At 42.5% G+C, this 12930-nt stretch overlaps 1 protein-coding gene across 4 annotated transcripts in view; it reads right to left on the minus strand.

Annotated features, from left to right (window-relative positions):
* The window catches only part of ripor2 (RHO family interacting cell polarization regulator 2), a 67752-nt gene that overhangs the window by 31709 nt on the left and 23113 nt on the right, over positions 1–12930 (minus strand). The window contains exon 1 of one of the 4 annotated variants that reach the window (XM_058618787.1): positions 8565–8869. The exons of the other annotated variants lie outside the window; for them this stretch is intronic. The gene's annotated coding sequence lies outside the window, so the exon portion shown is untranslated. Of the gene's footprint in view, positions 1–8564; positions 8870–12930 lie in introns of those variants that run through there. 4 annotated transcript variants of the gene reach the window in all.

The raw sequence follows: 12930 nt of genomic DNA on the forward strand, positions 1-12930 counted from the left end.
TTTTTTTGTTTATGTCCATGAGGTGCGACTCAGAAGAGTGACCACCTGTGCTGCGGCAATGGAATGCGGCGAGCACAAAAACAAGGATTACGTTGGTTATTTCAGCTCCTTTTGTTATTTTTGGCAGCATTCTTTTCACTGATAGTAGCTACTGTGACAAAGCGAGCTTAGAGCTGTATGTGCTCTCCAGCTTTCTCCCACAATCCAAAAACATGCAGATTGGGGATTAACCGGACACTAGAGCTGCAACTAGATTATTTTCATAATCGATTAATCTGTCGATTATTTTCTCGTTGAATCGTTTGGTCCATAAAATGATCGGAAAACGCTAAAAAATGTTGATCGGTGATCGTCAAACCTGGAAATGATGGTGTTCTCGAATGTCATTGTTTTGTCCACAAACCAAAATGATTAACTTTTCATGATTTCTTTGTTATCCAGAGCAAAGACATGAAGAAAATATTCACATTTAAGAAGCTGAAACAATCAGAAATGTTGTTTTAATCAACACAAAAGCTTCAAACCGATTAATCGATTATCAGAATAGTAATCGATTCATTGTTTCAGCTCTACTGGACACTCTAAACTGGCCGTAGGTGTGAATGTGAGAGTGAAGGGTTGTGGACTGGCGACCTGTCCAGGGTGTACCCCGCCTTTTGCCCTATGTCACCTGGGATTGGCTCCAGTGGCCTCGCGACCCTCATGTGGAGGATAAAGCTCTAGAAAATGAATGAATTTGTTTTTACATTGATTTATGCTACAGCTGCATGCAAATAGTCTTTAACTGCAGCCACATAGATGCTCTCTGGCTACATTCATGTTCTAATTCCCTCTGGTTATATTGCTCTCATTGGATATCCTTAAATGCATTAAACACTGTGGGTAATAACAATCAGATATTATCCCAATACTCCACCCTCGACTAAACCATTACCATGTAGTTAACAACAGAAGAAAAAAATGTCCAGAGCAACTGAATAAAAAGAACTGGGACAGTAGGAGGAAAAGGCTGTAGGGGAAAAAGGGAAATGATAAAAAACAGTGACCTCTCCCCGTAAGAGAAATCCACTGTAGGGCACAATTGTTCCTTTTCTCTCGTAACTGTGGTTTCACAGTAAAATATTTCAACCAACTGTGAAGATTAACATGTTAAGTAAAGACTCAGTGGGGGCCGGGTCACAGAGAAGATATGAACCCGAGAGGCCTTTGACTACAAATTAAACTAAAAGACATGGAAATATATATTAAAATCAAGCTTCAGCTGTGTTTAGTTTCTCAGAGAAGTAAAGGAATGTTCTCCCTCAAAGTTGGCAGATTTAAAAATGTGCAGGAAGAAGAAAAAAAAAAGGCATTGTGGATTATGTAAATGAGGTCAAATTAATAATGAGTCATACTTCTGTATGTGATGAATTAAGAGCACATTTACTGAATTAGAGGTCTTTTCAAAATCCAATATCCTACGGTATATGTTCTACTCTGGCTTACTGGCCTACATACTTAAATAATGGAAAATAATTGTAAGCCCCTTTGGCCTGGGCATAATCTCTATGCATGAGTAATATAAAATAATCAATCAACACCAAAGTTGCACATGATGAGGACATTTAGGATTGAAAAAGGATGCAGGCAGAGAGAAAAACGTGATTCAGACACAGAGATGCAGTTATTCAGACACAGAGATGCACAGCCATACATTCACCCATCTGACCTCTGACCTCTGACCCACACCGCTGTTCACGTACACTTGTAGAAATCGGTGGGTTAAAAACAGGCGAGAGAGTGAAGGACATGCAGAAAAGGTCAAGAGTCATTCACACAACGCTGCTGCAGCCGTGTGCTTCCAGCAGCCATCACATTATTTCCATTTCATACGTGCACATAAACAGCGGCGTGAAGCGTAGTAAGCGGTTCACATCTAAATGATTCATCATTTTTAGGAACACGACAAATTCAAGCGCTGCAATTTTCTCATTACTCTCTCGTTCATTTTAAACAACAGACAAAGCAGAGCCTGGTTTTCACAAGTCTGACTCCCTGACTGTTCATTTGTTAAGTGGCCGTACACAGTTTTAAACGGAATCTCTAGGAGTGAAAGTGGATTTTAGGCACTGGCCCTTTTCCACCCTGCAGCCACATCTGAGTCACTGTAACTAGTTAGTATTTGCTCAAATAATTTGTTTTCCTCCGGCAATGCCAAAAGCCCAGCTGCTTTTTTTTTTTTTTTTACATCTCAGTTTCTACAATTGACATAATCAGTAAAAGAAACTGTGAAAGAGCTGTGTAAATAAGGATATTAAAAATAATATCCTTATTTTAGTCACTAAACAAATCTATTATGGATTCCCACAATGCACCTTCTTATTCCTGTCTCCTCGTTGTAACTACTTCCACTAGGTTGTAGCTTTGCAGATGCAATCTAGAACAGCTTTGAAGATTTATGTGACCAGTTAGTTTAGGAGTTATGATCATTTCCGCTGCACTTTCAACTACAAGAGCGGCCTTTTTGATTTATTTGGTGCCAAAACATAATTATCACACTGGGCAGCAAAAACCTTGAAGGACATTTTTTTTTTTTTTTTGCTACTGTTCAAAGAATGAACCGTCATCCTCACAACTACTCGCCTCAGGACAAAGGGAGCACAGTCATTCCCTCGTTCGCTCCTCCTCAATTCATCTGTCATCACGCAGCTGTGTGTCGCTGCCACCCCGAGGCAGCCGGGTAATGGGAACACCCACTTCCCGGTGCTTCAAAAAAAGAAAAAAAAAAAACCTTGACTTTGAGACAGAACAGGGGAAAAAAAACCAGGTGCAAATAATCTCCTCTAAAGAAGACTCAAAGGTGTCTGTGGCCACATTGGATCACAGCACTGTACTGTGGGTGAGATGAAGAGTCAAAAACAAAGTGTGCACAAGCACCGAGGAAGAGAAGAGTCAGACAAACACATGGGAGAGAGGAGGACGACTGAAGTGCTGACAGTTGCTAAGAGATTCATCACAGGAGTGTGAAGATTTTGACAACACATATCAACACAACAAGTTTTCTCCTTCTTTTTTTTTGTTTTTTTTTAACCAATAACTATGAAGGAAGGTGTCGAGACTGCTGGCTATGGATGTGTCACACACACCAAAAACTGTTATCTACACACTGTCCTTCTGCTGGTAAACAAACAAAACAGACACAGAGCAGATGTGTTCTCCAATCACGTCTCCTCCAGCTGCTGGACCCCCCCCCCCCCCCATAGGGAATAAGTACCAAAACCAGCCAGATTATAAGATTACGACCCTAAAACGCTTATGACCCTGCCTCAGCTCACAGCCACTGGTGCACATGTGTGTCAAATATCATGTGTCGCACATGACGACAATATGAGAACACGTTGTGCATGTGGGTCCCTCCTGAGCAGGGGATTAAAGGGGAACTCCACCACCTCCACCTCCACCTCCAGGAATGTTGATCTGCTCAGAGACAAAGTGAGGGGGGTGTTGAGGATGGGTTCAGACGCACCTCCATAAATTCTCTCTCTGTATCTATGGAGGAGGGTGGAGGGAGAGGGTGGGGGGGGGGGGGGTGGACAGATGGGAAGGGACTGGAGGAAGAACCAAGGGATGGATGGAAGGAAGATGGGAGTAATGTGTGTGTGTGGGGGGGGGGGGGGGGGGGAGACCACAAGAGTCAAACTGAAACCACACACACAAAAAGCTTTGTACTCATTATAGGCCATCAGCAGCACACGCATGGACTAATGAGTACACTAAAGTGTTATGGTTATCATGTTTCATACATCGCTGCCTCTTACTCATACAGCCACACAGCAAAAAGCAAAACAGCTAGAAATATGGCACAAAATGGCTGCTTGCATGAAGAAAGGCCCTTGCCTAACGTTCACCTAAGGCTAATTCTAAAGCTACGAAAAAACCAAGTTATCACATAGGGGCGTATATTCAATTTATACAAATAATCCCACCTTACAGTTACACACTAGACCACAGTGGCATTGATAGGTATACAAAAATGAACTGATTCGTAACCATCTAGCTTATTATTTGCTATCTGATATTTTGATACTCGATTAATCTCTCTTTCAGACATTTTATGGACAAAACAGCTCATCTTTCATTCATTGATTCATCTTCTACCACTTTATCCCCCACATGAGGGTCAGCTGACATAGGGTGAAAGGTGGGGGAACACCCTGGACAGGTCGCCAGTCCATCACAGGGCCACATACAGAGACACTGGACTGTGGGAGGAAAATGGAGAACCAATAACAATACATTTGATAATAATGAACAATCATTAATCAGAAAACAAAATAACGGTTAGTTGAACATTTTCAGTTTTAGACGTTTCCTTGAACTTTGCGGCCAGCATGGCTAAACCATTGCCTCCTACTCGTCTCTGCTCTCCCCTCCGCAGAGATCACCACCTCCCACCTCCATTCTTCCAGCTGCTCGTCTCACTGTCCCAAGTCAAGCCTCTGCCCCTCCCTCCGCATTCCACTTAACCCCGGTGCAACAACCACAGCCCACCTTCTTGACACCAGAAATTCCCCACTAACATAAAACAACCCCCCACCCACCCCTGAGGAAGCTGTGATTGCAGGGTAGGACACGTTGAGACAGGCAAATAAGGACAGACCACCGCCTTGAGACCAGATAACCTCTGGCTCAGAGCAGACGCCGCGACTCTGGCGTCACTCAGCTCGTCTCCATTATCTATGAATGTGATGAATCACCTTTTTTTTTTGACAGGTTTAAAAAGTTCATTCTGAAATGAACCAACTTTTTTAAGGGAATATTAAAGTTTTATCAAAGAAACAGAACCAGATCAACCTCTGGCCGCCCTGCAGACGCAGACTGAGAATGTCTGGGTCATTAAAACTAAGCAGAGGATTCCTCATTGTTAAACTCATTCATTTCATTTCCCTCCTTATCCCAGCAGAGCACGTTAACATTTCTGCAGCCTCCACACCTTATGAAATAACTATCAGCTGTGAAAACTTTTTTTGAGGAGACACTCCTCCTGGAAGAATGCAGGCCGACATTTACCCCCCCAAACCACCACATATGCTCAGGGATGGAAAAACATATGTATGTGCAGTCAGCGAACACACACACACACACACACACACACACACACACACAGCCACCCACACGCAGAAGCCAGTGATACTCCTGAGAACTGCAAATGGGTGTTCTCAAGGAAAGGAAAAGGTCAAGTGCTCACGTGTGAGACGTTAATGGATTTTAAAAGCACTGATGTTTTTATCGCGGCTGACAGCATAATGCACTTCCATCCACGCCATACTGTGTACGTCCGCCATCATTTGCTTCTGCTTAGTTGTGATTGTTTTAAAAAGAGACATTATTTTGGTCAAAATTGTAACGAGCTGACTCATTCAGTACATTTAGTTGCAGTTTAATCGAGCGAAGGCCGCAGTCCGACGAAGACAGGTAATCGGACAACTTGCCGAACCTGTGTGTATATATGCGGAGGAGAAAATCAATTTATATAGTATGTCTGACTGTTTCTGTCTATACGCTAGTACATATTAAAACACAGAAAAACAAACAGTGAACGGTGAGATGGGTGGCGCTGTGGTTCTGTATGTTTCGTACCTGCTGTACATGGGATACAAATTAGATGGAGCATGGCTCTTGTGGTTGCTGTATGACGACCACCGCCGTATGATTTCTGACAACAGAACTGCAGTTTATAAGTCGTCTCCTTCTATGTCCGGGGTCAAAGACCGGGGAGGAAGATTTGGTACACGCGCAATATGTCAAGTCCGACTCTCGTCCAACTAAGCGTACACATGCAGGAGTAATCGGACTACGAATCGTATTATCCAGGTATGTTAGTCCGACTAAGACTCGCTCTATTTTAGTCGGACTAACGTGTTTGCATGACAATAAGAAAACCGAATTGTTGTCTTATTCTAACTAAAACATCAAGTAGACACACTGACTGACATTACAATTAGAAATGAGCCTATGCAAAATTTATTTTCAGTCTTAAGAGTTCAGTCAAATGACTATGGGCTAAAAGCTGAGCAACTGATTATCATCTGCAATATGACATCAACATCAGTTGGTAAATCACATGCTGCTTTATTGTGTTAATATGTGTTAACATTATTTTTTTTCAAAGCAAAACAAAGATTTGATGCTTCGCTTAAAGCTGTGGTGCATATTTTTTTTTTAAAAACCCATAAACAAATGTCTCTTACATTCAAACCAAGTTCAACTGAGTTCACACAACGCTGATTAAGCCTAACACAACTCTCTCTGTATTTCGTAGTATGGCGGTGACCTTCCCACACTGTAGACCGGAAGTGAGTTGTTAGGCGTCAGGAGAGACGCAGGCAACAATAACAACAACAACAACAACAATCGCACGAGTGAAGTGAGACGCTACAAACAGGTTGTCGTATGAACGAAAACACAAAGAAGTACCAACTAAAAGTTTCAGAAGCAAATTCTATTCTGCTTAAGAATCATGGGATGAATTCTGCTTGTCCCCACTATCTTGTCTGATAGTATTGCCTGACAGAGCCTGCTCTTAGATGAAGGACGCAGCAAACAAACGATACATCAACGGCCAAAGGATGCATACTGCAGCTTTAAATATCCACACAAAAAAACAGCAGCTCTTACACAGCGTAACGAGTTAACTTAATAAAAGAAAATAATCAATAATGACAAAAATCATCAGTTGCCCCTAGTTACACCACTAGAACATGTTCAGGTGATGTTGAAATAAAAAAAAAAATAAAAAAATCACATCCAAGTGTGGTGTTTTAGGAGTTTGGGGGGAAAACCCAAATAAACACGAGAGCATCTAAATTCCCTCCAAACCACACACTCATAATTCCTGTAATGTGCCTTTGGAGAGAAAGGGAAGTGTGTGTGCTTGCGAGAGACAGAGAAAGTGAAAAACAAGTGAGAATGAGAGAAACAGAAGGAGATGGAAGATGCAGGGAGTGAAAAGCTGACTGTGGTAAAGTGAAGAGCAGGTGACAGAGAGATTGTGTGTGTGTGTGTGTGTGAGAAAGAGAGAGAGAGAGAGACAGGCAGACAGACAGAGAGAGCCTGGGAACAGACGCTGCTCTTGCCTCCCTGCAGCCTTTCTCGACTTGGCACATACACATCACCCCCTCGTCTCCTGCCTCCTCAAACAGCTTCACCAAGGCTCAAACAGGCTGGCAGAGAAGCAAAGCACTTCCACTTAACCATATCAAAGTCAGCCTGGCACAGCAAGGAAGGAGCATTTTGCCCTGAAATAAAATCTGCTTCGGAAACAACATGAGCAGCCAGGAGGAAAGCTTCGCTGTAAGCTGCATTTTTGTTTGGGCTAAAGATTTTCTTTGTGTTTCGTTTTTTTAAGTGCAGTGGAATTGGCTCGGAGATAAGGGTTTGACAGCTGGGGGGCATTCTTGATTTTGATCAGCTTGAGGGACAAGAAAGGATAACTCTCAGTTGTCAGGGCTTTAAAAGGAGAGTTTAAAGTCTTGGCTTCTCCCCAGGTTGGTAGGTCGGTGTTTTATTAAACCCGAGAAGAAAATAGTATGCAGACTATGTTGAATAGAGAACTAACGGAGGTTTCTCGGTCCCACTGTTTCTGCTGCTGTTGTTGTTGTTTTCTCCTGTGGCTCAGCTGACACACCCACTGTATGTGCTGTCACTTTACAAAGCATGAAAAAAACACGTTGACCCTGGTCTACAACAAAAGCATTTTTAACCATCTCTGATCTGCTTCTCTCACATTTCACCTTCAACATTAACAGTGTGTATCTCATCATTGTTAGTGAATTATTTTATACATTATTTGTATTTTAATTGCCTGGTTTGAATTGTTTTCACTGTGAAAAGCACTTTGTAACCTGAACTTGAAAATGATTGGTATTACCATTATAAGGAAAAGGTGACACATGGACACACCTCGGGCACAGAATACTTTTAAACATCAGGTTTCAAACTGTTACTGTTAAAAATGAAGGTTTCTTCCCCTGCATTTTAAGTTTTAGTTACATTTTTATTCTACATGTTATTATTTATGCACATTTATATTGGAGAAACCGGCAAAGTAAGAATTCTCAGTGCATGACACTAAACTTCATAGCATTTTAATCACATTTTCCTCCCATTCAAACTTAAATCACGTGTCACCAGCAAACTCAAAGCAACCATGGCAGAAATGACCCAGTCTGTCACAGCAGCCACTGACAAAACCAACACACCTTACACTTATTCTACTTTTTTGCGACTTCCCACATCCCTATAGTTACATTCTCACGTGACTTAAAACTTAATACATCACAGAGTGATATTTGTGTCATGAAAAGTCTACATTAAAATGATATTACTGATGGTTTTATGTGGATTTAGCCTCCACTCAGTTGCTCCCTTGATAACATCAGTTTATCTCTGTGATGATCCACTATAAGCCACTGCCCCGGAGAACACGCTCTCCCTCCCACAGTCCCACAGTAGTGTGAGATATTATGTCACACTCCATACATGCACAAGCTCGTGGATCCTCACAGGACCCGGTTTTGACTCACCTCTCCAAAACTTCACCCAAGTGGCTCTTCAGCTGTGCCTGCCTTCTTCTACCAGCGCCTCTCCATCCATGCGTAAAAGAGAAAACAAAAAATGGAAACGTGCGCTTTGGACGCAGATTGTCGCTGCTGTTCACTGTGCAGATTAAAGAAAAAGAAGAAGACGAATCTCGAAATCCAGAAACGGATGAGCCGACAGCTACAGCGACGGCAGCTCGACGTTTTGTCAGTGTGGGAACCTCGCAGTGTTTGGTGTCCACGGCAAAGACACAGAGCCCACTCTCACTCACATTCACACGGCTGCTAGTTTGTGTTTGCTGCGCTCCTCCCGAACAATGGTGAGCCAATGAGCGGTAAGGGAGTCATGGGGAGGGCGGGGTCTCTCTGTTTTTGTTTACCCGCCCCCAAAGCTCCCTTGTGTGAGTGGTGGGTCTGCGCGTGAACGCGGATGTCTGCGCGCGAGCGACCCCTGAGAGAGAGCATGAATTAGGCTTGGAGTGAGTGCCATGTCTCCCTTTGTCTGTCAGCACAAAAGCTGTCTGTGCATTCATTTTAAAGTCCGTGGAAACTGAATGCAGAGCTTCTCCTCCTCGCACATGATTTATGTTAGAAAATAGTGGAGCGCATGGGAAATAATGACAATGTTGGAGGAAAGAATTATTATGAGTAAAGACTCCAATGTAGACTAAAATATAGACACATGAGCAACTTGTAAATTGTGTGCCCTAATGGACAAAAACACAATACTCTAAAGTGCCTGGCTGCCATTCACGTGTGGCCTCTAAAGCAAAATACACATTTAAAAAAACCGATTGTCTCTAGTGGAGTAAAGTGATGCAGTGTCCTATAAGACGCTCTTGCATCTTTGTCTCCTATGGGTGTCCTTCCAGTCAAAAAGGTGGCCGTTACTTCCTGTCCTTAGAGGAAATGATATTCAGTGATGTATAGCGAATGCCCGTCTTGCTTAATTAAACAATACTGTGTGGAGGTCCCCATGAAATTCAGTCCCCAGGGCCGGGCTGCCCTTGGCCCCAGGTCACCAAGGGTGTAGGTTTGGTTACAACACCGGTTGGGACTGTGCCGCTCGCTCTCGCTCTCCTCTCATTCGCATTTGCACACGTAAATGTCTCTAATATTTGTAGGGACAATCTTGCTTTCTCCAAACATTACACAAACCTACACCCTTGCATTGGATAGGCCTGCCTTAAGCGTACCAGTAGTAAATTTTTCTGTTAATATTCTGCACAAATACTGTTGGACAGCAATGTTCGGCTGCTCCGGCCCCCACTAAAGCGTGTATTTGTGTGTTGTGAAGTGCATAAGGAGGAGAGGACAAACCTCCCCTACTACAGTAGGTGAACATTGCTTCTCTACATGTCTGATGAACAGGAGGTTAGATGGCCCTCTGTTAGCTGGGATTGGCACCAGCATCCCCCGTGATCACGTGGTGGAGGATGAAGTGGCACAAGATGGATGGATGGACAACGCTGATGAACAGTGACGTGGAGAAAGTCTGCACTGAAGCTTTAAGGAAAACAATGATCTGTGTTCACAGTGAGTTTGACATCTATGACTGCAAATGCAGCTTCTTGCTGTCGTTGACAGTGGCACATGTTTCTTAGCTTTGTGACAAGAGCAAGAGAGAGAGGAAGAGAGAGAGGAAGAGAGAGAAAAGCTAGCGTTGGTCAGAGAATCGTATCAAATTGAATCAAGAGTCACGGAATCAGAGTGGAACTGATTCAGGAAATGAAAGTCGACGCCCGGCCCTACAGCTCAGTCTGTGTTGTACTTCTGCAAATCCCTCTGTTCTTTTTGCACACACCACTCTGACCACATTTAACCAGCTGTCTCGTACAATTATCTACTGTATGTGTGGACAGCAGCGGGATCATTCTGAGAAAGAAAATCAAGCTTAGGAGATTTAAATCTACTCTTTTCACATCTACTTAGGCAACAGAGCCAGAGTTGTTTGAGTCAGCTGATCTTTGAAAGAGCGCTGCCGTTTGAAAACACATTCAGAAGAGTGACTCGTCTTGAAGTGCTCCTGCCAGCATAATTGCCCTCCATAAGTGGATATGCTGTTCCGCTGTGTCCATACAAATACGATTCAACTCGCCCTTCCTAGAAGCAAATGGCTTGTCCCTTTTAATCCATCAGTTTGAAATTAGTCGAGGAAAGGATTTCATAATGACTCGTTGATATGATTAATCTTTGTTTTGGAGATTTTTCATGCAGCCGCCTCTGACTAGTGTAGCTGCAGCTTTGAGGCATTCAGTTAAGTTTGTGGAGAAGTCATTTTTGCTGAGAAACAACAGCAATAAGGTCTTAGCGAGCAGAAAGAAGGTTGAAGAAGACGATACGATTCAGTTGAAACTACACTTTCCAGGACCAAAACTTGACTTTGATGTTCAGTCAATAAGAAACAGCAGTGACAATGAGACAATGAGAGAGCGGCAGTGAGAAAGATGATGATGGAGAGAAAGGAAAAGCAAAAAAAAGATGATTAATACACAGAGCAAAGCGAAGGATAATTAAGAAACAATAAAAACAAAGCTTTAAAGAAAAACAATACAGTAGATGAGCTTGATTTATAGTTCTGAATATAGTGGATGCAGATTAATTTAATTTAATTTAATTTATTTAGTATTATACTGGAAAATAATTAAGAACAGATTAAAAGTAACAATTAGATTAAACTGGTCCAGGTCAGTTAATAACTAGTTTGCAGCAAGTTCCTTTTCAGCAGCACAAAGCAGAATACCAACCCAAACTGACAAGAAGAAGACGAGATTAAAACTGATATGGTAGCAATTTTAGTGCAGCTATTAAAAAAATTATCTCTGACCAAAGTCATCCTTGAAGGAGGGAACTGAAAGACTCTGAAGAGACTTTGATAAAGTGGTACAGTCCTGTCTTACATTGTATCTTGGCGTGGAGCAGATGTCCTCGTCCCACTGCACAAGCACTGGTGAGGAATCGATTTATTGAGTGAAGTGTGTCTGACTCTGGTGCTTGGCACTGCTCCACTACTGCATTTAAAAAGTGTGGTTTTAGTCAGACTGACACAATAATTGTTTTTTTCTAATGTCAAGTGAACATGGCGACTGTTTTTAAGGGAGTTATTGCCAAGGATTTTAAAAGGAGATTGAGGGTGCGTTCACACCAGCGCTTCTTAATCCAACCAGGCGAGGAGGGGAATATGTCATTCAAAAGGTTTGGTCATTTGAGTGTGAAAATGTGAACGCCAAACTCAGACTCGTACCGAGTCTAGCAGACGTGAAAATTACCCAATAGAGAGAAAGATGGTGTCACACACCGTAAAACACCGAACCCATATTTGATCTTTTCTGCCCAGGTCTCTCGCTCTCTGTTCTTTTGACTAACATTGGTTGTTTTTCAGTTGCTCAGCTGTTCAGTTGCCTTTGTGGGGTCAGACTTGAGCATTTTTATGATGAAATCACACTTTCAGGGAACTCTGCGGGGTTTACATAAGCCCCCTCAGCTAATATTAACACACACTTGCGCGCACACCCACATGCACTCCTCTTTCTTCCTCCGAGACTCTCAGCTGCTGAACAGCTCAGCCTGTAATTATGGCTGTCATCAACAGTCCCTGACTAGCAGCTATATATACTGCAGAAGCAGTACACACAAACACACACACACATGCAAAGAGGACGCCATCCACACACAAACTGTATGACACATACGTGCACACGCACCACTATTTATAAACACTGCCACTCAAAGTCACAGCAACACATAATTTGACACTTGCATCATCGTCTCAGAGAATTTTCCAGAGAATTGTCTCAGGTTTGGCTCAAATGCAGAGCTGTATTGTTGTTTTAATTGTGAACGAAACTACAATTAAATGAAAGGAAACTTGGGCTTATATTGTAGTGTGAAAATATCGACTAAATTAAGCATTTTACAGAAACTCTGCTGTGCTTGTAGAACACAAAGGTGAGATTATGTCACAAACAACCCTCTCTCGTTAAATAAAACCTCAGTCACTTAAAAACTCTGTGTTCTGTGTCAATTGAATTAGCAGCACGACCCCCACTGACCTGCTCCCGTTTCTGAGGCACAACCGCTTACTCCAGTGTGACGGTCCCTCCATCCTCTAAACACATGTCACTCAAGCTGAAATCAATTTATTATAAGAGACACAACTTCACCAAAACTTTGTGACTCTTACATATACGCTGAATAAATACTGCTATCCTGGATGAACCATGAGTGTATATACTGTAGAACCACTGTATACACACGTATGTGTCCCCATTCCTAAATCTAACAAGCATGAATATACACAAAGATATTTGTGTATATTCCATGGTTGTCACCATCGACCTCCTGCTCCACG

Source organism: Solea solea, chromosome 20 (genome assembly GCF_958295425.1).
Source record: "Solea solea chromosome 20, fSolSol10.1, whole genome shotgun sequence".
NCBI lineage: Eukaryota > Metazoa > Chordata > Actinopteri > Pleuronectiformes > Soleidae > Solea > Solea solea.